Here is a 26,280-nt window from a genome sequence, read left to right on the forward strand (position 1 = left end):
TAGAGTTTTTCGAATTGCTTGTTACAGGAGTGAATGGTACATGTGATGTATCTCGTAAATTGCACCACTAAACGTGCAAGTAATCTTACCAAACTTGTACAGTAGTGTAAATAGGTTATGTACTCACAAAATGCCGCATCAGAACATTTGTAAGTCCACCATGAGTGTTTTAAAAACACGTTTTACCCGAGAACTACTAGTCTCAGAAACTACAAGTCGACGTCACTTCCCTGGTTTGAAAAAAGCACGTAAAAGTCCTCCTACTACATCTGTCTGCATGTCAACTTGTAGGAGGACTTTTACGTGCTTTTTTCAAACCAGGGAAGTGACGTCGACGTGTCGCCATTTGTAGTTTTTGAGACTAGTAGTTCTCGGGTAAAACGTGTTTTTAAAACACTCATGGTGGACTTACAAATGTTCTGATGCGGCGTTTTGTGAGTACATAACCTATTTACACTACTGTACAAGTTTGGTAAGATTACTTGCACGTTTAGTGGTGCAATTTACGAGATACATCACATGTACCATTCACTCCTGTAACAAGCAATTCGAAAAACTCTAATATCTCCATAAATGTTTGACTAAGGTAAAAAAAAAACTTTGGATGGGGTATTTAGATGGGCTTCGGAGTGCATAGCAATGAAGTCAATTCTACTCCGAACCATCCCTTTAAGATGTCGTCGTTTTAGACAGCAAAGAGTAATGAGGTTTCTTTTAAAACGTAAATTAAGGAATTATTTTTACTTAATAATTCAATAAAACGATGTTATTGTGAATATTACAGTTACGTGTTCATCATTGTGTCAGTGTTTTTCCGCTAGAACAACAGTGATGAAACGCGATCTGTAGAGCAGTTTGTCCGTTTAGGGCTACTGTAGAAACAATACGGCGACTTCCATGTGAGGGGTGTATGTAGATATAAACTGATAATTCTAAGGTAATAAAAACATAATGGTTCAATAAGTAAGGTCTTTATACACCCCTGAAAACATAGTTATGTATACTATATTGCATTTCTGTCTAGAGATCATCTTAAATATTAGACATTGCACCTTTAAAGTCCCCATGAAATCATTTTTGGCTTTTAGAATGAATATGTTAGCTATCTATAAGCTAGTGAGCTCCAAAACAATAGCAAAATTCACATTTACAAGATACACTCTCTAACTTTGGCCAATATGATTTTGATGACATTACCCTGCACTACAGCGTGTCATTAAACTTTCTGTTAAATCAAATGCTCCTTAGAGTCTGACGCATACCGCCCCCTACACTATAAATAGATTCTGAAGCTGCAGCTGAAATCGGTCATTTATTCACATAATTAGTATTTTCTGTACGGTGAATGGCATGTAGTGCACTATATATGGGATAAGGAACAATTCAAACAGGTCAGGTTATTATTCAGGTCATTTTTGTACGAACAGTACATTTGTGACCCTGGACCACAAAACCAGTCATAAGGTTAAATTTTACAAAACTGAGATATATACATCATATGAAAGCTCAATAAATAGCTTTCTATTGATGTATGATTTGTTAGGATAGGACCATATTTGGCTGAGATACATCTATTTGAAAATCTGGAATCTGAGGGTGCAAACAAATCAAAATGCTGAGAAAATCACCTTTAAATTTCTTCAAATTAAGTTCTTAACAATGCATATTACTAATCAAAAATTACATTTTGATATATTTATAGTAGGAATTTTACAAAAAATCTTCATGGAACATGATCCTTACTTAATTTCCTAATGATTTTTGGCATAAAAGAAAAATCAATCATTTTGACCCATACTATGTATTTTTGGCTATTGCTACAAATATACCCCAGCGACTTAAGACTGGTTTTGTGGTCCAGGGTCACATATGTATTTTTGAATAACTTAATAGACGTTGACAAAAATGACTGCAGATCATTAACCAGTAAAGGCTTCCTCTGATCTTTTGAACCTGTGATTATTATTTTGCTCAAGAAGGCTAATGATTGGATGAACGGCAACTGATGTTTGTGCATCTGTGTGGGTGGGTGTAAAAAACATATTTTTTGTGTATATGGTTCGATAGAGATTGAAGAATAATGTTGAGCATTACAAACAGGCCTGCTTTTTGTGATTAATAGCCATGATTTTCATCAGCAGCGTAATTCCTCTGGCAATGAGGTGAACAGAGGGCAGTGCGTGCTAGCTCTGGGAATGTGGAAAATTGCTCTTTGGATAATTTTGTAGAAATGTGTCAGAAGTCATCAGTTTCATTCAACGAAATGCTGACTGAAGGAGAAATTACTCAACGGTCTCATACTTTTGAAGGATGAAAGGAGCACTCAACATTGTACCGAAATTACTTCATAGCAAAAACCAATCAAAACCAACCAGTTTTTGCCATTCTTTCAAAAATGTGACATTCAGTGAGAGAGATGAATGATGGACAATGTATATTCTTTACTTGTCATTTTGCAGCATTTGATCCCTGCATATTTTAAGGTACAAGCACTTAGAAAAAGGCCAAGGAAAAAAGCTCAAGTGGCATTTGCACAAAACCAAAAGTATTGATCCAAGTCTTCAGCTGGTAAGAAGAACCACCATTGGTTTTTGTAGAAAAACTGTAACCTATAAATCAGTATTTCTCAATTCATACTCACTAACAAAATGAGCACAACAAAGTATGACTAAAGGGGAATTTAAATACCAGGTAACAACTAGACTTCTACATGAACAATGTTTGCGCAACTATCTTATTTCCATTATTTCAAAACAGGAAATGAAAGACAATTCAGGAAATTGGATCAATAGATCATGAAAGTGGCTTGAGTCAGAGGGATGGAGGGGAGAGGTTGAAAATACTGTTTTGTCAGATGAAAAGGAACATTTGGACTAAATACAGCTTCTTCAATGAAGGATTTTCTTTAGGAAAATGTGCACTGATGAATCATGCCCATTATGGCTATAAATGGACCGGAAAAGCGTATTAAGAAATGAAAAAGGGTCAACTTTGTTTTCATTGGCTTTATTATAAACTCTTAACCCCACAGTGAGATCATTAAATTGCCTTTATATAGAACAAAAGGAAAATAATCTGTTCAAATTACATGCGTCTTTCTTCCTGCGTCTAACGGAAGTCTTTGCACTCATTAGACATTTTCTATCTCCAATTACTCTCTTTGACCTATCAACTTCAGGTTCAGGCTTGAAAAAGTCAATGTGGCTGAAATGTCCACAGGTTTTACTGCAGTGACATAAACTACTGACCTTTCAAGTATAGTTTACTCCATTTAGACGCCCCTGACCCCCACCATGATGGACCTGCACACACCACTGTTAATTAAACAAGCTCTTGAATGTCACTGTGCTGCTTTCTGCATTGCAATGAAGGATGATTCAAGCTCAGAAAATGACTGCTGTTGTCTGTCTAACTTAAAGTGAACTAAATATGTTCATTCTTCATAGTCTGGAATTGATTAGAGACTAATGGATTCATTGATTAATGGATTTTGTCACATCACTGAGGTGGAAAATCAACAAGGCAAATCTTTTTTCACCAGCAATTTAAAATGTCAGACTAAATATAAAGTGGCTGCTGGAATTAAAGGGCAACCAAGAATGAGTCTGTCCTACATTACTTCTACTACTACTATTATCTACACAACAGTTCTTTCTGGTCCTCGAATCTGATTGGCTGAGAGGAGTGTGATATTCTAGTGATATCAGAACTCCAACTGTTTCACAGTTTGTATCACTCCGCTTGCGGTATTTCTCATAGCGAGTGTCATGGCGGATGCCCAAAATTCAATATAATTTCTACAAGTTTTTCTGTCACTGAATGAAGTTTAAGAGTTATAAGGAGAGAATGTACTTGTTTAGACTTCAAATATGCAGTTTGTTATTAAAGATAACATCTATTTGAAAATTTGCTTCCATGTTTTTGAAGATTTTAGCTCCAGGGCGTCAGCGGCGTTCAGTGCTCGTGAACCTGCCGAGAGCAGCCTCACCTCTGCCAGATCTTCTGGAATTTGCAGCTGACTCTGATGTCTCTGTAGTGGTTAAACATAAGATATAATTCGTTTTGGGAGAATCTCACGGGAATCTAAAATATTTTGGTCTCATTAATCTATTATTTGTTCCAGAGCCAGTCGTTTTGGCTGAGAGCAAAATCTCATCATGTTGTATTTTATGTAATTTAATGCTGTATATCAGAGCGCAGCCTTTGTACTTTTTGACTGAATTGCCTAACAACTTTTATGTTGACTGTTGTTGTTGTTTATTAAATATTATTTTAGTAGTAGTATTGTAATAGTACTAATCACAGCTGTGCTGATACACAGCCATATCGCACTGCTACTCATGTGATGCTTTAAAATGTAATAATATTTCACAATATTACTGTTTTTACTGTTTTTGTGCAGCCTTGGTGAGCTTATAAGCTTTAAAAACACTGAACATCAAACAACTTGTAGTGTAAACATGTATATACAGTTAAAGTCAAAAGTTTACATACACCTTGCAGAATCTGCAAAATGTTAATTATTTTACCAAAATAAAAGGATCATACAAAATGCATGTTATTTTTTATCTAGTACTGACCTGAATAAGATATTTCACACAAAGTAAGTTTACATATAGTCCACAAGAGAAAATAAAAGTTGAATTTATAAAAATGACCCGTTCAAAAACGTACATACACTTGATACTTAATACTCTGTTGTTACCTGAATGATCCACAGCTATGGTTCTTTCTTTAGTTTTTGTTCAGTGATAGTTGTTCATGAGTCCCGTGTTTGTCCTAAATAGTTCAACTGCCCGCTGGTATTCAGAAAAAGTCTTTAGGTCCCACACATTCTTTGGTTTTTCAACATTTTTGTGTACTTGATCCCTTTCCAACAATGACGGTATGATTTTAATATCCATCTTTTTACAATGAGGACAACTGAGAGATTCATATGCAACTATTACAGAAGGTTCAAATGCTCACTGATGCTTCAGAAGGAAACACAATGCATTAAGAGCCGGGGGTGAAACAAATTTGAATTTGAAGATCAGGGTAAGTTTAACTTATTTTGTCTTCTAGCAAACATGGATCTTCTGTAGCTTCTGAAGGGCAGTACTAAATGAAAAAAAAATAATAATAAACGGCAAAATAAGAAAATGTACACATTTTCATTCTGTTCAAAAGTTTACACCCCTGGTTCTTAATGCATCATGTTTCCTTTTGGAGCATCAGTGAGCGTTTGAACCTTCTGTAATAGTTGCATATGAGTCCCTCAGTTGTCCTCAGTGTGAAAAGATGGATCTCAAAATCACAGTCTTTGTTGGAAAGGGTTTAAATACACAAAACTGCTGAAAAGCCAAATAATTTGAAGAAATTTGTAAAATCTGCATTTATAAAAGAATATATAAGAAAATTAGGCTTAGTTTAGTTGCTTCACAAGATTGAGATAGCAGAACTCTGACTTAAACCACCATATAACATGTCCACCAACTCAAACAGAAGAGAAAATGATATGATATGACAGATTGCATTTTTCTCAATGTTGTTGGTATATTTAAGACAAGTGAGAGGTCTAACAGCATGTCTAAAATCAGTGCCTAAAGCAGCCTACATTCACGAGGGACAAATACAACTAGCTGAAAAATGACATACAGTACATTAACCACCTAAAAGGCCTCTAAAGTACAGTAACAAATGCACATCTCAGTATTTACTATAAAGGTTAGAATTTCCATTTTTTGGTTCTGCTTGTTTTCAGGGACATTTGGTCCCTAAAATGCCACTAAAATCTGACACAAACCCACACATATACACACACACTCCCTTCGCCCAGATTACTGCAGAAATACCATCAAATTGTGCTTTACTGCTCTGGACTGGGTTTGAGACAGACAAGATCTAATTATATGACAAGGGTCTGTGCAGAAATGTGCCCGCAGCAGTAGTGTTTCTCCATTTACTCGCTCCACCTCTGTCCTTCTATACTCTCTCCTTCTCTCATCCTCCTTCACGCATCCTTTATCGTCATTAGCTGGACTCTCTTTCTGTTCGCTCATTCTGCTCTGTCCTTTATTTAAACACCAAACCATTTTTCAGCTTCTCAACTGTCTCAACCTTTGAACTAGCTCTATGAGCCGCTCTTGAAGGTGTGTAAGAGTCTAAGCTGTGACATGATGGAAAAGTTTATAGCAGTAATCAGTTTGTCTGACAACGTCATAGTGAATGCCTTTACTGAAAAGCGAGATGGAATGGTGTAAAGGTAAAGTTTGTGATTTATACTAAAACTAATACTTAAAATGCGTTTTGCTTACCCTGAGACATGTGAAATAGTAGTGCAAAAAATATCTTTTTATGGAACCATTTACTAAACTTTTAGACAAAATGGAAATATTTTTGCATTTGACACATCTGTTGACAATCATAGTTAAAAGACGGCAGGAAATAATGCAAACTACAGCAATCTAATTTACTTTTCTATAACAAAAGGCAGAATTATTTGAATATATTTTAACATTTAAATGACAGCATATGCTGTGAACACAATGAGGGAAGGCTCGATTCATTTAGCTCAGTCGTTTTGAGATAATGTGTCAATTGATACTCTTTGGAACAACGACAAATAAAAGACATCAAAGAGAGCTAGCCAGGTGATGGCTTCTTTCTAATCATGAAGAAAAGCAGGATGGACTAATAGGAACTAAAGGACTGGTGCAACTAATGAGATCTCACATTTACATAAGCACTGAATTAGCATCCTAAATATGCATAACAGGCTCTCAAACATGCTTTCAAGAGAAACTGCTTCAAAACATCTCACAAGCTTTTGCAAGTGTCTCAATGAGGACTCTACATTATTTCTGCTGAAGTTTATAATCATCTTCTATCATAAGTGTGAATGGGGAACAATTAGGAAGTGAGTCAACAATGATAAAAGTCTTCACCGTGAAGCCATCCAAGATGTAGATAAGTTTGTTTCTGACTTTAGCACTCACTTGCTCATCATTGGATCCTCTGCAGTGAATGGGTGCTGCCAGAAAAACATCACAATAATCCACAAGTAATCCACACAAGTCCATCAATTATATTGTCTATCAATATTGCTTTCGCCAGAGAAAAATCTCAGCTGAATCAGGAGAGGAATAGGAACAGATCAATAACTGTACTAGACAAAAATGTCCAAAGTAGTTCTAAATAAAATTGTCAGTGGATTTTGATGGGAGAGAAGACTTTTGTCTCTCATTCTGACAAGCACCTATTCACTGCAAACGATCCATTGGTGAGCAAGTGATGTAATGATACATTTCTATTCTATGTATTTCCTATTCTATGTTTATTTCATACTTATAAGCTACACATTCGCATAGTGCACTGAGAACTTATAAAGTTTGTAATTCGCACAATACAAGTTATTAGTTTATTTATTTTTAGCTAATTAGTACACTCTTAGGACAGAAACAAATATAAAGGGTCTATAAGACCAACATAAGACAACAGCCAATAAAGGACTTACAAATAGCTTGTTATGGCATACAAGTCCATAACTAGTCATTTACAAATGCAGTTATTAGTCATTAATTACTGTCTAATTCCTGATCCTTAAAATAAAGTGTTACCACATTTAGATGTGGTCTTATAGCCCTTTCCTGACTTGTGAGCAGCCACAATGCACAGCTGCAGGTCCTCAGTGAGCTCCTTTGTCTTAGCCATGACTGTCCACAAACCAACAGCAGAGAGCTTCTGTTTTTCACCTGTTGAGTTGATTAAAACAGCTGTTCCCAATGAATCAGGGTAATTAGGATACTTTAGAACAGCTATTGACTACTATAACAGACTATTTGGAATGGTATAGAACTTTGGATTTTCCCATAGACTGTGACAGTTTGCAAAGGGTATGAATATTTTTGGACATGCTACTTTTTGTTCAAATGTAAATAAAAGCTGAGAATTTTTTTTTTCCACAATGATGCCTCTTGTACATCCTCTTATTATCTTTAGGGAGAAGCCTCTGTCATTTCTGGTCAAAAGAATTTGCCAGGGGTATGAATAATAACCAAGGTTTGTTTACAGGAGTAAACTAAGCAAATTTATCTTTCTTTAGCAAAGGAAAACCAGTCTTCCCTTAGCTTATATTGAAATCCTCCAATATTTTTCTTTACAAATCCTCCTTTAGTACTTACAATTCGTGACCGGTGGTTTGTTTTGTTCTCTCCTCTCCGCAGACGTCCTATGTCATCCAACCGGAATGGCTTCCGTGTACGACAGTTATCACTAGATAGAGAAAAGTGATTATTACGTTTTAAATATGGGTAATTTACTTACAAAAATGCATTGATTCGATACAGGAGGTCTTTATTCCCCCCCCCGGAGCCATGTGAAACCCAACTGGGAAATACCACAGTTATCAAATAAATATGTGTCTTTCTCTGTGTCCTAAACTCCTGAAACATTAGTGTCTCATATTTAGAGCAGTCAATGCAATTTGGGAAAGAAATCAATCAAATCTATGTGTGTGAAAATATTCAGATGTAACATTTTCATAAGTAACTGTAATTTATTTGCACATTTTTCCTCAGTGATTGTAACAGATTATAATTACATTTATTTTGTAATTAAATTACGTAATTATGTTACATGTAACTAGTTACTCCACAACACTGGTAATATGCATGCTTAAAAGCAACTAGTTAATAGTAAGAATTGGTCCCTAAAGTGTTACCTATGTGTTATATAGTGTTACAGTTGTTGTTGTTTTTATATAGAAGGTCATAAACAACTTTTGAAAAATGTGATTTTCATTCTTTAAATAAATTATTAGAGTGGTTAAGGCATCTTTTTGTAATAAAACACCTTCCAAGGTGTCTAGCAACAAATGATGCTGATAAAAGAAGGGTCACATCTCTGTGCCATTAGCATTCACACAAACACACGCTGAAAATGAGTTCGAATTGAGCTGAGTGCCTTGATCAAGACAGATGAAGGTAAACACAAATTCTATTTCTTTCCTCTGTGTCTGCTTCCTTTTGGGACTTGGCCTGATATTGTACAGCCTATAATTTGGTTGAATAGAGCTGTGGAAAACAGCAGCCCTGAATATCGTGCGCAACAGTTGCTGGCTGATTAAGGTTGCCAGAGGTGTTATATCAGAGGACATCACAACAGTGAGGGACTCTAATTCTCCGCCTGATTAGCTTCCAGTGCTCGCAGAGAGAAGATATGTACAGAGATAAAGGAGGATAAGGAGCAGAGCATAACACCATCACAGGAAATAACACAGCGCTCATTTTTTGTCAAATTAGCAAGAAAACAACATGGGGTGCTACACCTTTGTGCAAGTGCTTTTAATCTAATTTTGTTCCCTGCATGTGCATTAATCTTTCCTTTAGAGAACTCCTGGAGATCGTATTGTTTTCTTTGTGTTTGAATCTCCAATCTTGCTGTCAAAAAAACACATTCTCTACATAATAAATAGCATTGCTTGCGGCTTCATTCTGAACATACAAATGTATAAAAACAAATGTGTAAATATGGTAAACTGGGTGTTCTCTAGGCATTCTGTCACGTATGTGGTCCATCCTGTCTTCATGAACTCTTGCACACACATTCTGGACTGCAATCCCCATAAGCCACTGCACCAATCACTGCACACACCTGCTCCTCGTTTCCCACTGCACTGATTGCTGCACACATCTGTTTCACATTAACTCTCATGCATTTAAGCCACTCACACACAGAGCTCTTTCTGCATTTCTAAGCGTTTTCCCAGTTTCCTAGGCCGTTTCTCAATATGCGTTCTTGTCTGGACTTGTGTTCTTGTGGACTTGTGAAACGTCATCAGTTGTCGCCCAAGTACTGTTCCAATTCAAAGTTCACATCTAGCAAGTACAGTTCAAATCCCCGGATGTGTTCTTGATCCGCCCCTCATATCAAGGATGCATCAAGAGGAGACTTGTGCGGACTTGAGGCAGCCATATATCCCAGAATGCATTTCGCACCAATCAGCGAGCGTTAATGGTGGAGGAGAAACCCCGCATAATTTAAAAATATTACTGTTATTGTGTCATGAAATGTGGGTTTAAGAGTTTTTCAGGCGAGAATGTAGTTGTTTTAAACTCAAATCTGCGGTTTATTTACAAAGACAGCGCCTATTTGAAAATTTGTTTCGCCGATTTCGGAGATGCTAGTTCGTGGCGAACACCGGATGCTCAGTGGTCATGAATCCCGCAGAGAGAGAGCCTCATCGCGGCTTGTCCTTCTGACGTTTGCCGCTGGTACTGATGTCTCCGTAGTAGTTAAACGAGGTATAATTCGTTTTGGGTAAATCTAATAGCTAATTTTGGTCTCATGAATCTATTATTTATTCCAGGTCATATGAGGAGAAAGTTATTCTTCATAAATTATTTATTAGCATGCATTTGACCGAATTGTCTCCTTTTGTCTTTATTTCCGATTACATAAATCTCTTATACTTTTATAATGACTAATATTGTTCATTAAAACTGACATTTAACAAAAAAAGCAGAGGTGTGCTTGTCATGTTTCATTTTACAAGTCCAGATGTATTATACACACTGCACCTACAGCTTAAATCACATATTGTTTTATTATTTAAAAAAAAAAAAGTTGTGGTTTATATTTTGAAGAAAACAAAGAGGCAATGGTGTTTGATATCACTTTTATTGTAATTATTGTTTTGTAACGCGTTGCATGAACCACATTTTTGTCGCTATTAATATGTTTAAGGTTAAATGAAACGTTTAAGAGGCAATGCTGTTTGATATAGTATTTTGTTTCACTGTAATGTTGTACATTCCCTGAATTACTTTTTTGCAGTTGTTAATATGTTTAAATGAAAACGTAAAGAGGCAGAGGTGGTTGATATCATATTTCGTCTTATACATACAGTGAAGCAGTAAAGATAACCGGAGTAGAAAAGGCGAGCTGACTGACTGACGTTATCAAGTACACTGCTGTTCCATTTGCAGAATTACAGGACTTGCATCCTTATGTCCTCGGGAGTTCGTACTCCCAAGTCAAACTTCCAAGTTCGAACTACGAAGGACGCAAGTCCGAACTTTGCGTACTTGGTATTGAGAAACGGCTCTAGTCTCCGTGTTTTCAGAGTTTCCTAGTTTATTCCTGGTTTTGTTTCCTGTTTTGCCTTGTTTTCTATGTTTGTTTCTGTTGTTACTTTGGACTGCCCATTTGGTTTTTGACTCACGCTTGGTTACTGGTTTACTCTCTGGATTATCTTCGCTGTTGTTGTTTGCTGGTGTTGACCCTGTTTGCCCCGACTACGATCTTGACAATAAAATGCTGCAAATGGATCTGCACGTCTCAGTCTGACCCTCCTTGTGACACATTCATTAATGGAAATGCTTTCTAGAGGAGATAGATTGCTATCATATCAAGTCACACGCCTGAAAGAATAAAAGAAAATTCAAAGGAGAAGAAAATAAACCAAGAGAAATTATGCAACACAGGTTGCTGGTATAAGAAAAATGAGCAAGATCAGGTGTGTTTCTACTAACATAGAAACTTAAATATAGCCATTATTTTTTTTTTTTTTATTCACTTGTCAGGATTGAACAGTTGCCCTTGCAAGCAAATGTTTAATTTCCCTGACAATAGCCCTTTTTGCAGAATACTAGGTTTCCCGGAGGAAATGTAAATGTCTGTTTCACAGACGCGCTTGATTTTAATCCTGTCCATTTTTTCTTTCTCTCTCTCTCTCACACACACAACCTCAGTAAAAATTACCTTCTGTTTTTAGACTGTCCTTTGAGAAATCTAATCGTGTCTAGTTGGCAATGTCTGTTAGTGTGGTGTATTATTTTTTTTATTTCCCCAAAATGCCTCTCCTTTATTTCAACCTTCATTAAATTCCTTAACTAAAGTAAATGCTTTCTTGTGCTGCCTGGTGAACATTGACTTTTAAGAGTTTTTGCAAACTTTGTTGAAGTACCGCTGGCATGCTATTCAAGATAAAAGAAGATTAAAGGAATAAAGAGAGTCAGTTCCCAGACACGTCTCATAACGGTGGTTGTGAAGCCGCAGCTGCATCAGCCATGATCCTCATTTTCATTTATTGCTTCTTTCAGATTTTATACATACTGTTATAATTAACTCATTATACATGCAAGTCTTGTCTCTGCCTGCTTGCAAACAAACAAAAACTTACTTCTAGTTTTACTTCTAAAGTTTCCCTTACAATCATTACAGTTGCACCTCACTGTGCTTTTTTGTTGTTGCAAACCTGTTGTTGCATAGCCTTCCTAAAGATCTGAATATTAGAGATGCATGGATAAAGTTTATTTTTAATAACATGCCTGAGCAATTAGATTATTCGCATTGTTATTCTAAACATGCTGCTGGTTTTTCACAGTATCTTTTATTAAGATAAGGCAATGCCAAGTACATTTATTTTATTTTTTTTATCTTACAGTGCATTTAGAATAAACGTCAAACCAGTGTACACTTTTAAAAATAAAGGTGCTTCAAAAGGTTCTTCACAGCGATGCCATAGAAGAACCATTTCTGGTTCCACAAAGAACCATTCAGTCAAAGGTTTAAAAATCCATCTCTTTCCTACCTTTTTATAATCTGAAGAACCATCTTTCACCACAAAGATTTTTTAAAGGTTCTTTATGGAACCATTTGAGAAAAAAGGTTCTTCTATGGCATTGTGAAGCACCTTTATTTTTAAGAGTGTATTTAACACTATTTTGGACCTAAGCGTATCATCACTGAGTGTTAGAAATAAAATCATATGTCAGCTAGGGGTGGACGATATGAACAAAATCGTATGACAGACAGCAAACATGAATGACAGACCGCATACTATTACACGTGTGTGTGTGTGTGTGTGTGTGTGTGTGTGTGTGTGTGTGTGTGTGTGTGTGTGTGTGTGTGTGTGTGTGTGTGTGTGTGTGTGTGTGTTTTTCTCAACTGTTTGCTTTTACTTTACTATGTTTATGAGGATACTTGCAAAGATGGGCATTTTGACACATACAAGTATGTGTTATTTAACTGCTTAAGGCCTATACAGTGGCAAAAATAACTATGAGCACCGTCTTCACATGCACCCACTTCTCAGCACACTTTCACTGCTGATTGCGCTTTAATGGCTTAAAATCACTTGTTTTTAAACCACAATGCTTAAAAATGCATGTAAACGATAGATTTTCGTAATGAAGTAGCACAGTATTGTCAAGTGAGCTTGTAACCATGATAAAGACGATAGTCCAAAATCTCTACCAGTTGACAAATTTCTAATGGTTAATTGTGTCTACCAGTATATCACCCACCCTAATGTCAGCTGAATATATTTTATTAAAGTTTATGTTACTGTTCCTATTAATAACCCTTCACACAATAGCTAGTTACATTACATTGCAAATGATTGCAGCGTTTCAATTTCTTCGGTCTCGGAATCATGCACATTTGGCTCAATCACAGCGCTTGCCGTCTCGAGTATCAAAACACATGACATGCTGTAATGGCAGCCATAGATACGGTACAATGACATTAGCCAATCACAGCCATGGCTGTTAAAGATCATGATCTTACTTCAAACACCCACGCGATCATATACCTAAATGACAACGATTTAGCTATGTCTATAAAACCTGTTTCACACTGCAAGCATCAGTGGAGCGCAAGAAGAGCATGTTTGTGTCGCTGCCCATGTTAATGAATGAGAGGATCGGCCTTCAAGGGCATTAAACCAAAGACGTTAGGGACTTTAGTTAAACCTTTGAAAGTACGATATTCATGCTAGAACATTCAAATCTTTGTGTTGCTGCTAATCTGGAGAGAACATGAAACAAATTGTTTTTTTGACCTCACATTATCGTTATTTATGTGTTACAAACATTTAAAGGTGCAATAGGAGATCTAAGAAATGCTGTCTTTAGCCTGATAGCACTGAAAATGAATGTCCCACCCTCCCTGCAAATCCCCGTCCAAAGCCATGCGTCCCGAACGCATGAACACGAATGCGAACAAACCAGACGATCAGAGACAACATTACTACAATACATCATGTGTCATTCACCAGTGAGAAAACTCTCGCTGTCTGCATATGTGAACACGCTGATGATGTATTCTGTCTGCGTGAACAGGGTGAGCAGAGCTATGCAAATACATATGTTGACAGGTAGGTAGGAAAGTCAATCAAAATACTTGGAATGAGCATTTTGATTGGACGAACATTTCTTGGTCCTACGCCTTCCACAGAATACGTAAGTACATATACTTATAATAGAGCTAATCACCTTTTGAAATTATTTTGACATTTTAATTTATCAATTATCTTGTTACACCAGAAGGTGGCGACAAGTGTCTCTTTGGAAAAAAAAAAGCATTTGTCATTGAATCATTCCATCAAGAGATTAATTCACAAATGCTGATTCATCCAACAAGGAAACAAGTCTTTATGACAGAGACACTAGCTGTTTCCATCACCCTGTTTTTATGCACATTTTGAAGTATTGCATCAGAACCAAGTAATGGAAAGGCCAAATTAAATAATGTCTTATATGATATTCCAATTTTGCGTATAAGTTAAATTCGCGGCTTTGGATGAAAACCGGCAACTGACTCCTTAATTTTAGTAATTTTTTACATTAATTTGTTCAAACATGCCTATATTTTTTGAATAAAATATTTTTTTTGTCAGTAAATTAGGCTGTTATTTTGTTTTCAAATATTTGTAATATTCTTTTCTGCAGAATTGTGAAATGTCTATTTTAAACAAAAAAAAAGTGATTCTCAAATCATCCAGAATCGTGAAGCTCTACAAAATTGAATAATTTTCTTTTCATGCCAAGTTTAACCCCGCCAGTGCAACCATTATCACACTTTTATTTGTGTACACTCACAATAACTTCTTTCTGAAACACATCACAAAAATGAACCAAACCTCAGTGAATACTTGACACACAGACATGAGAAATATGTCCATAGAAAGCTTGAAATGTCTGCTTTTAAATGAATTAAAGGGATAGTTAACCCCAAAATGAAAATGCTGTGGTGCTGTGCTTACCTCTCCAATTATTTGAAGTGTAATTTGATTATTTAGTTTGGCTCACGTCCCATTAGATTACATGCAGCCTATAATGCAGCCTGCCACCTAGGGGTGATCACTTTGGCTTCAATTTTCAAGACTCGTGAAGCACCCTTTATACCATTTATGCTGTACCATAATCATTGAACGTGTAAACGCCCACATCGCCTGTTTTGTTTTCTAATATTTCTGATATTCTTTTCTTCAGAATCGTGTGAAAATCATGCCAACTTTAAGATGATATCTTACCCAACAGCCACCAGTGGTGGCTAAACTTTAAATTGTCGCAGCGGTTTTTAAAGTTTTGGTCACATTCTGCAGTCAGTGCACATAACATTCTGGTTGAATAAAGACAAGTTACAGATTTTCTCTGTTAATAACTGTAACTCAAACACATTTTATAAAACTAATCACGTCCGAAGAGTGCTAATGATAAGAATATTGCTTTCAGTAAATGAGGTCAATAGACCCAGTGGAATGGATAGCACTAACACACTCCATTTCCAACATTTACGTTCTTAAACCTAATTATATCCCTAATACTAATTGTATTTCTTCAGATGTATTAGTTTAGCTTAAAGTTATCAAAGTGTCTGATTTTGTCTTTTTCAGCGATAAAGTGCACTGTCAGAATAATGAGCATGGACTTCAAAGACCTTTTTTCGTTTTGATATGAGACGTCTTTACTCAGGAGATTTAAGCAAGACACATCTGAGAGTGAAAGAGGATACCTTCGGTTTTAATAAGGACCTCAAGGACAAAAGCACCAACAATAAAGCCAACAGTGTCGTAACGATAGCATCAGACAAATATCGCTGTCACTAATTAGAACAAGCCCTCGTTGCTTTCATTTCTAGAGAGGACACGAGGAATGACATGAATGAGGGCTTCTGTGTGAGTGTTGTTCAGGGGATCCTCTACAGCAAACAAAAGAAGATGGTATTTCAGACAGCATTCTTGAATGGAGAATGAGAGTTGCAAGCAATTACAGCTCAAAGAGTTAGACACGGAGACCACCTTAATTAGTTGACCCATAGACCACATACAGACACAGACCTTGAGATGGACTACACTAATGACAGCAAAAAGTCTAGAGGTCCTTCAAAGACCTTCCCATTTCACAAAGATGATGTTCCACGAACCAATATCACACATTAAAGCAGCCCTATTATGCCATTTTTAAAGTTCCTAATATTGTTTTGGGAGTCTGTTTGAGAGGTTTACATGCATCCAAGGTCAAACAATGTTTTCGTTTTCTTAAAATATGCATTTAATATCACCTCATTTTCTATTGATTCTTAAATGATTTGTTTGAAGCAGTTTAAAGATTCAGTCTCTCTAAGCCCTTCCTTTCCTTGAGCCTGCTCTGCTCTGATTGGTCAGATGGTCCAGTCTGTTGTGATTGGTCTACCGCGTACAACGAGTGTCAGAAACGACGCGCCCATTGCCATAATTCAAATTTTGGGATTCGAAATTACTAACAACTCATTCAGTCGATTCTTTGTTTTGGGAGACAATAATTTTATTTATCATGCAATATCATTTGCATACAGCTACATTACACACTATATGAAAGGCAATATTCAAAATGGTATAATAGGGGCACTTTAAAACCACAAACTAATTGAAGTATGAGATCAAGAAGTTTATCAATCGCTCATTATTGTTTTCATGCTTGTAACAGGTCAAACTGGTGAGAATTCACAAAATGGACTAATGGAAAATGGACTAATTACACAGTAAACAACTTGCCACTGAGACATGACCACTTTTAGTCATGTCCAAAATAAAGTCAACTTGAAATTTAAAGGGATAGTTAACTTTATTTTGTATTGTGAAACACAAAAGATGATTTTTTTTTAAGAATTTGAAAAACGAATGTGGTCTGATGGTATTGTCTTGCCGTCATTTATGATTTGGGCTCTGCATACATGAGCTGATCCACCTAAATTTCACGTTCACAGTGATCATACTGCTTCAAAAGAATAGTTTAAAACAAATGTATCTGTTACTTTTACACTACTTTTATTTCTCTTTTAGAGGTTGAAACTTTTGGATCCCATTGACTTTCATATGAACATCAACAGTCAATTTTTCAGACATTTTTCATAAAATCTTTCGTTCATTCATTTTTGTTATAAAATAAAATGAAAAACTAAAAACCATTAGATATTAAAATGAGATATATATTTATATTAGATAATGTTGCCTTGCCAAGTAACAGAAATAAACTGAAATTTAAAAAATAAAAAATAAAATAGCTAAAATTTAAATAAAAATAAATGTAAAATAAATAGATTTAATAAAATTAAAAACTAATAAAATGATCAAATCATATAAAATTACTAAAACTTAAACTAAAAATGAAAATTCATTTATTAAAACGAATTATTTTGAATTACTTATATATAAAAGTATATATAAGCAAGCACAGTAAGATTTATGTTTTTTAAAGTTTCTTACGCTCATCAAGGCTGTATATATAATTGGTTAAAAAATATAGAAAAATCCTGTAATTCTGTGAAATATTGTTGCAATTTAAAATAAAGCAAAAGCTGTATTTTCAGCACCAATACCAATACAGTCTTCAGTGCCACATGGTCTCTCAGAAATTATTCTAATATGATTTATTTTTAAAATCAATGTTGGAAACAGTTGTGAAACTTCTTGCAAGATTCTTTGAAACATATAAGTGAAAAAAAAGTGTTTAAACAAAATAGAAATTTTGTGCTACAATATACACTAGTATTTAAATGAGGGGGGGGGGGGGGGGCAATGCTGTTTCATGCATGTTAAGTTATTTACACTGTTAAAGAGTTGGATTCTCATGCTAAACATGGCCAAAGTTTCAAAAAACGATTTGGACGTATAACAAGAGTATTTATGTGCCGAATACACACTTCCGGGTTTCTTGCGTTTAGGAAAGTTTTTTTCGATCATGGCTCTTCATGATGTCCTGAAGGGTGGAACTCCTTGTATGGGCATTTCTCCTGAAAGAGCGCGCCCTCGCACACATCGACCAGAGTGAGAGCAAGAGTGCACCCATCAACGTGTTTCATTCGGCTGCACTGCTGGATGGGATATACTTGGGAAAAATGTCTCTAAAGAAGTGAGGCTTTGGTTGTAAGGCAAAGATAACTTTGCTCAGCTTCCCGAAGAACCCAGCGTTACGTGAACAATGGATGATGTATCCTTTTCCGGAGCAGAAAAAGAGTTTTGCAAGTGTGTTTGTTGATGAACGTTTTATAAACAAGGCTCAGTTCGACACTGGATTTGCACATCACTTGATACTAAAAGATGGAGCGGTCCCAGCTATAAAAGATACCGGTCATGATTCAGAACTGCAGATGGTAAGTGAAACGGCATCAAATGTCTGTGTTTTGTTGGCAATCAACGCGCAAGTTCTTGTCAATCTTTAGCTCCTCTCACAGCGCGTCTCCAGGAGCTCAGCTGTTTTCGGAGAGAATCGTAAAGCTGTATCTTTCTTTTGTAAATATGTTAAAACTAAAGACTTTTTGGAGATATGAACAGTGTTGCAAAGTAACGCATTACTGTAATAATATTACTTTTTTAGTAACTAGTAGTGTAAGGCATTACTCGTCTGAAAATGGTAATATTTTTACAGTTTTCCCGAGCTAGTTACTTGCGATACATTTGCCAGTAGCACATTCATCACACACAAGGCACACAACACAGAGAACAGAAGGGAAGGGGAGGGGGGCGTGAATGGAACAGTGATTGGTCTGGGTTTGGCACGAGGTATCATTAAATTACCATCACCGATTGGTCGACACCCGGCAGCCGGCAGCAGAGCGGCACTCGCAAATAGAGACCTGCAATATGGGTACTCCCGCGGGACCCAACGCAACAGAGTGCGGCGCGGGACTAGTGATGGGAAGTTCGGATCATTTTACCGACTCGGATCTTTGAGTCTCGTTCAGCAAAATGAACGAATCTTTTTTCGAGTCATTTCGTTCATTTTACCAAAATATAATTAAAAAGCTACGTGTTACTTCCATAACACATGTACTGCTTGTACAAACGTTGATTACACTACAAACAAGACAAAGCTATAATACTATTAGAAAAAGAAAAGGTTAATTCATTGTTTACCTGGGTCTTCAGTCTATGATTAGCTCCCTCACCTCTATCTGTACGGGTTTGAGTCGTTCGTTCATCACGTGACAACCCCATACGCTTTACCTATGCTGCCTGAGCCAGAAACAGAATTGATTAGTTCATTTCTCGAGTCTTCGGGTTTGAGTGGTTCGTTCATAGTTGCACAATTGCGCATGCGCGACTGAACGAATCACTCCCCGAGACGACTCGTTCTTCCCGAGTCACATTAAAGATTCATTCAAAATGAACGAATTGTTCAAGAACGACCCATCACTACGCGGGACAAAACTTGATGGGCAAGTTCATTTTTTTTTTTTTCTAGGAAATTTGATTTTAATACTTTAAAAAGGATGTGTTAAATGTGTAAAAACTCATAGTAAAGATTTCTATTTAGAATAAATCCTTGTGTTTTTGCCTTTTTATTCCTCAACGAGTCACAGAAAAGAAAGTATCACAGGTTCCAAAAAATATTAAGCAGCACAACAGTTTCAACATTGATAATAAATCAGCATATTAGAATGATTTCTGAAGGATCATCATGTGACACTGAAGACTGGAGTAATGATGCTGAAAATTCAGTGCTGCGTCAAAGAAATAAATTATACTTTAAAGTATATTAAAATAGGAAGCGTAATTTCAACAAATATTTCACAATATTACAGTTTTTTTCTGTATTTTAGATCAAATATACAGCCTTGATGAGACTCCATTAAAAAATCTCTCCATTAAAAAATTCTAGTAAGTATATATTATATAAAATATATAATATAAAATGTAAAAAAGCAAATTCAAAATATTAATAAATACTATAATATTATATAAATAACAAACCAAAATAAAAAAAGCAAAATAATTTATGAGTGAAGCAGTTCTCAGCAAGCACTGAGCTCAGCTACACATTTAAAGCTCTGCTTCTGACTATCATTAAACTTTAACATGTGGTCTAAATTTGATTGATAAATGTAAAATAGATGTAATTCAGTGCATTTGTGGCCCAAGGGGGGTTGCTGGATTCAAATCATTTTTTGCCTAAAAGGAATCTAAATATTTCAAGCAAGGCAATGTAATGCGTTTTTGTACCTCCAGGTCTCCATGTTCACACAAACATCTTGGTTGATTCAACTGAAGCAAGTGCTCCGTTCCCAAAGGAAAAAGTGGGATATTAATAATCCATGTGCATCATGTGTTTAACTGCTACATCAGTGCTTGTTTTTTAAAGCTAACCAGCATTTACTAGCATAATATCATCAAACCTGCACCCGCTGTTCGCATTTTGTAAATAACACCAGGCCTGCTCGCTTTACAAGTTAAATGACAGTTTTCATTACAGAAATGAATGTCTTTAAAACATGTTTTTTAATGTGTGTCTCTCTCTCCTACTCACATCTCCGTTCTTTGTTTCCCATAGTACTTCTCCACCACCCCCCACCTCCGCAACTTCACCGACGATGGGACCGCTTGCTAATTAGCCTCACCTCAGATGCCTCGCTGTGTTTGGGGGTGTGTTCAATCAATGCTATCTTAAGCGCTATTGTGTGTGTTTACCTTTGCCACATGGACGCCATAATGTCTGCGTGATGACAGGAGCTTTACTCAACTTTATTAAAGGATTGAAAGGGATGATTGCCAACCGAAGCTGAAGGAAATTAAAAAAGGAAGCCAGTAAATTGGGGTGAAGATTACGTTTTCGTCATCGATTAATCCCAGCTGACCTGTCAGGTCATCGCTCATGGTCGCTGATTTTGTCCTTCCTGTACTGAAGAGTGACTCAACACTGGATATGAGTAATATACCACAAACAAAACAGCTTGGAGATGAAAACCTAATTTTTGTTATTAGCCAAACAACATGGAGTCAGGACAGAAATTCCCAGATTATATTGGAGAGCAAATGTTGATTTTCTTCTGAGGAAGCTCCTGGTTATTTCTGTTTCCTTTGGTTTCAGATGAGATTTTCACAATGAGCATGTTTACCCGCACAATCGCAGACCCATTATCCTTAATAATCAGACAATGTGCAAGGTCATGTAAACACCTGAAGTGCAACTGATTATTGGGTACAAGTCATAAACAGTCTAAACAAAATTCGATTGGTACATGTAGATTTTTAAAGAAGATATCTTGAAAAAGCCTTGTTTTCTCAATGAATAAGCTTGTAAGTTGTGCAGGGGTCATATGATGCGGTGTCTTGTTTTCCTTTGTCTTTGGAGTGTAACAAACTGTTTGTGCATAGATAAGATCTGTAAAGTTGCAAGGCTTAAAGTCTCAAAACCAAAGAGATATTTATTCTAAAAGTTAAGACTTAGCCACACACCCCTAAAACAGCTCATTCAAACGCCCCCACTTGTCCACGTCACGGCATGAGTAGATTAGCGTGACGCTGCCCATATGTATATGGAAAGAAAGAAGGCATAATTTTTACCGGCTGTAGTAGTGTTGCAGCCGCCATGTTGTGGAGACACAGTGTGTTTCATTGCGAAAGCGAAAGTACTTTGTTTGGCCTTCCAATTGACGACACAACTAGAAATCAGTAGTTAAGTTATATTTACAACACTGTTCCGGAACAGTCCAACGCAAAAATTCAAGTGGGTGATGCGCATTTCACAGAGGACTGTTTTCTGAACATGAGAGAGCAGCTTACAATGCCAACTGTACACAAAGGGTTCAAAAGTGGGGCAATTCCAATGTTGTAAGTACAGTCTGCACTTCTGACTGACAGCCTGTAAGTATACTTAAAAAATTCAGTACTGACTATTCAAACGCGAGTTTTGAGCAGTGTAGAGTAGTGCTTGTTGTTCCTCGTTCTACGATCGCAAATGCAGACAACAAACCTTTATCATGTGACGAAAACGAGACGAGACGAAACATGACCAGCATTTACGTGACGATGACTATAATTAAATGTATAATGCAATATTGTTGACGAATAAAAACGAGACTAAATGTGGTTTACAAAATAAAATCTATGCTAAAATTGTTTTTTTGTTTTTTTTTCGTTGACGAAAATGAGACGAAACAAAATGTTATAACGTTAGATTGATGTGCGCATGCCCAGCAGCCAGAGCTGTATCCCTTCTAGCCTAAACCGTGGAGACGCAGGCGACGTCACTTTCCTCAAGCCCCACTCGCAGAATTATCTAGAAGAAGACTACAAACAAAGTTAAGTCTGACACAGATGAAGGGACCGATGGCCAGCCAGACAGGGTTCATCTTTGGGAGAAAAAGAAGAAACGACACACACATTTTATTTGCACTTTTTAGTAGTGATGGGAGAATAAAGCTTGGAAACTTGGAAAATAAAATACTGATAAGATGCCATATTGCGTGGCTTTTGGTTGTAATTTTCAGCTGAAGGGCAACAAGAGAAGCGATGTAAGTCTTCACTGCTTTTCTAGCGATAAGAAGAGGAGAAAAGAATGGGAAGATGCCTGTGGACGAATAAAACTTCCTAAAGACCTGCGTCTTTGTTCTCTCCACTTCAGCCCTGATGCCTTTGAGGCTTTTAGTAGGCCACAGCTACTGAAAGAGCTAAAAAATGACAGAGACTAGAAACGCTACATGCCATCCTGGCAGGATGTGAACATATCAACACTTGTCATGATGCCACAGACACTGAAGGAGTTTCTTAGTGTGGATTTTACTCGATAACCAGGGGCGTTTAGACTCCTTGTGAAGAAAAATCTATGGTACGGCATTTGGTTTAAGCCTACACTTATGCTGATGATACACTGGGCAACTTTTTGAGCAATGTTGCCGGGCAACTTTGGCAAATGGTGCCGTCAATCGGCAGCCAGGTGCGATACAGGGCCCACAACTGATCTAAATTATCCAGATAGAAATGTGTTACCCATTCTCAATGGGAAAGTGTCCAAGCAACATTACGTAAAAAAAGTTGCCCGATAAAATTGCTCAAAAAGTTGCCCCGTGTATCATCAGCCTTAGAGGGGTCATATGATGCTGTTTCTTGTTTTCCTTTGTCTTTGGAGTTTTACCAGCCATTTGTGCATAGATAAGATCTGTAAAGTTTCAAAGCTTAAAGTCTCAAAACCAAAGAGATATTTATTATAAAAGTTAAGACTCAGCCACACCTCCCTAAGGCCCCGATAACACCGAACGTGTTTTTTAAGTGAAAGGCTGTGAGGCGCACCGCAACAATAATGTACAGTATGTGGAAAATAATGTTTTTTGAACCTCAAACTACATAAACACATTGCATTACAACAAATACACAAAATAATGCTCTTTTTTAGCAGCATCATATGACCCCTTAAACCCAAATATCTATCGGCACCTGTAAGCTCTTTCATAGATGGTCATTGTATCAATATTATATTTTCCGAGTTGTGTTGCAGTAATATTGCAACAGAAGCTCACAGAGTGCAACCATTTGACGTTACAACATGAAAAAATGAACAACATGTGACCTATCCCTTTAAGGTACAATGCAGATTTTACCATTCAAGCAGTTCAAGAGTCTATGAAAGATTAAGATCACATTCCATTTAACAGAATTACTTACTGACTTAAGTCATTAATACAGGTTTGAGCACCAAATTACAAACAAGCATTAGTTGATATGTGTCTTTAGAGCACTTGATGATTATATCCTGTCCTCATGGAATTCAAGTGGAGCTATTAAAGGCTTGAGGAGAATAGAGAAGGACTAGGCTTTCACTAAGAGTTAGCTTTGCCACTACAGCACTCTGCCAGGAAAGCTAATTACTGACGAGAAGGTAAAACTCTGTAAAAGGACCTTCGGGGAACAATTGGTCTACAGAAACTAGCAATTTAATGTGGATTTCTCCGGAAGAAAAAACAGTTAAAACATTAATTGCTTAAGTATAATCAGACCCACCAGCATGGACCTTTTTCCAGAGAGAACACTGCAAAGAAACAAAATTGTTTTCATCTATTCTAAAAATGTATTTAAAAAAAGTCTACTTAAGTTTTTTCTTTCTTTCTTTTGTTTTGTTAGAATTTAAGATCTATCTATCTACAGTGCCTTGCAAAAGTATTCATACCCCTTCATTTTTTTCATGTTATATGTTTGTGCCTTATGTTAAACTGTTTTTAATTACTTTTTTCCCACATCAATCTACAATCCATGCACCATAATGACTTTCTTTCTTCAGTTGTAAAGAAATTATGTTTTTTGAGGAAAACATTTTAGGAATTTTCTCCATATAGTGGGCTTCAATGGGGCCCCGAATTTAAACTTTCAAAATTGAAGTTTAAATGCGGCTTCAAGCGATCCCAAATGCGGTTGTAAACGATCCCAGGCGAGGAAGAATGGTATTTTTTTTAATTACAATTTATATACTTTTTAACCTTAAACGCTTGTCTTGTCTTGCTCTGCCTGAACTGTTTATCCCAGTTCAAGACAGTTAGTTTATGTTTGTGCCTTATGTTAAACTGTTTTTAATTCCTTTTTTCCCACATCAATCTAAGATCCGTGCACTATAATGACTTTCTTTCTTCAGTCGTAAAAAAATTATGTTTTTTGAGGAAAACATTTCAGGAATTTTCTCCATATCGTGGGCTTCTATGGTGCCCCAAGTTTAAACTTTTAAAATTGAAGTTTAAATGCGGCTTCAAGCAATCCCAAATGCGGTTGTAAACGATCCCAGGTGAGGAAGAATGGTCTTTTTTTACTACAATTTATATACTTTTTAACCTTAAACGCTTGTCTTGCTCTGCCTGAACTGTTTATCCCAGTTCAAGACAGTTAGGTTATGTCGAAAAACTCCCATCTTATTTTCTCCCTCAAATTCAAAAATCATTTAAAAATTATCCTACATCGCTGCAGAAGTACTAACCCAGTGTTTGCAAAGTAAACATCCAAAGAAGATCAAACAACGAAGCTGGACGATTTTGAAGTTGAGGGAGAAAAGATGGGAGTTTTGACACACCCTAACTGCCTTGAACCGGAAAAAACTGAGTTCAGGCAGAGCAAGACAAGACGAGCGTGTGAGATTAAAAATGGTATAAATTGTAATTAACAAAATAAATAAATAACCAATTGTTTCACTAGATAAGACCCTTCTTCCTTGGCTGGCATCGTTTGAAGCCGCATTTAAACTGCTTTTTAGAAGTATACACTTGGGGTACCATAGAAGTCAACTATAATGGAGAAAAATGCTAAAATGTTTTCCTCAAAAACAATTTCTTTACGACTGAAGAAAGAAAGACATGAACATCTTGAATGACAAGGGGGTGAGTACATTCACATTTGTAATTTTTTGTTTTGGAAATGAACTTAATAATAAAAAACTGAATTAAGTACATTGCATAAGTATTCATACCATTTAACACAGTACTTAGATAAGGGTATGAATATGGAATGTGAATATGAATAGGGAATGAAATCATTTAAGTTTTTATTTTTAATAAATCTGCACAGATGTTAAAAACTATTTTATTTTATTTTTTTGCTATTATGGTGTATGAAGTGTAGACTGATGTGGGGAAAAAAAAGTAATTTAAAACATGCAGTAATTTAACAAAATGTGAAAAATAAAGGGGTATGAATACTTCCATAAGGCACTGTATCTATCTATCTGTCTATCTATCTATCTGCTTAAACCCAAATGAAATTCACATGTGGTTAATTGTTCCTCTGTGTATTGGAGGTTGTTTGAAAGTGAATCATTTGTATGGAGGTTCAGGTCTAATTCTGCCTCTTCATCACTGTGTCCTTCAACAGAGTGTTTAGATGTTGCTCCAGGGAGGTTGTTAGTGTACTGATGAAAGATGAAGATGAAAAGCTACTAAAGCTGCATATAACTGAAGTTCATATGATGATGTTTCAAACTACCACCAAAGTCCCTCTAAGGCACATGGCAGCAATATTTATAATGCCTCTGCATAACTCTTGGTTGAAATTATGTTTCTAAATTGGGAATGAAATCTGAAAACAATGGCATCATGAATTATACTTCTTATAATTGCAGTCCAATATTAGTAGGAATATAGAATTATACCTCGTTATATTTGTAGTCCAGTTATTGCATGTCTTATAGGGGACCTATTATGTAAAAATCACTTTTATAAGGTGTTTAAACACAGTTGTGTGGCCACAGTGTGTGAAAACAACCAGCCTATAATTGTGAAAAA

This window comes from Garra rufa, chromosome 18 (assembly GCF_049309525.1).
Source record: "Garra rufa chromosome 18, GarRuf1.0, whole genome shotgun sequence".
In the NCBI taxonomy this organism is placed as follows: Eukaryota; Metazoa; Chordata; class Actinopteri; order Cypriniformes; family Cyprinidae; genus Garra; species Garra rufa.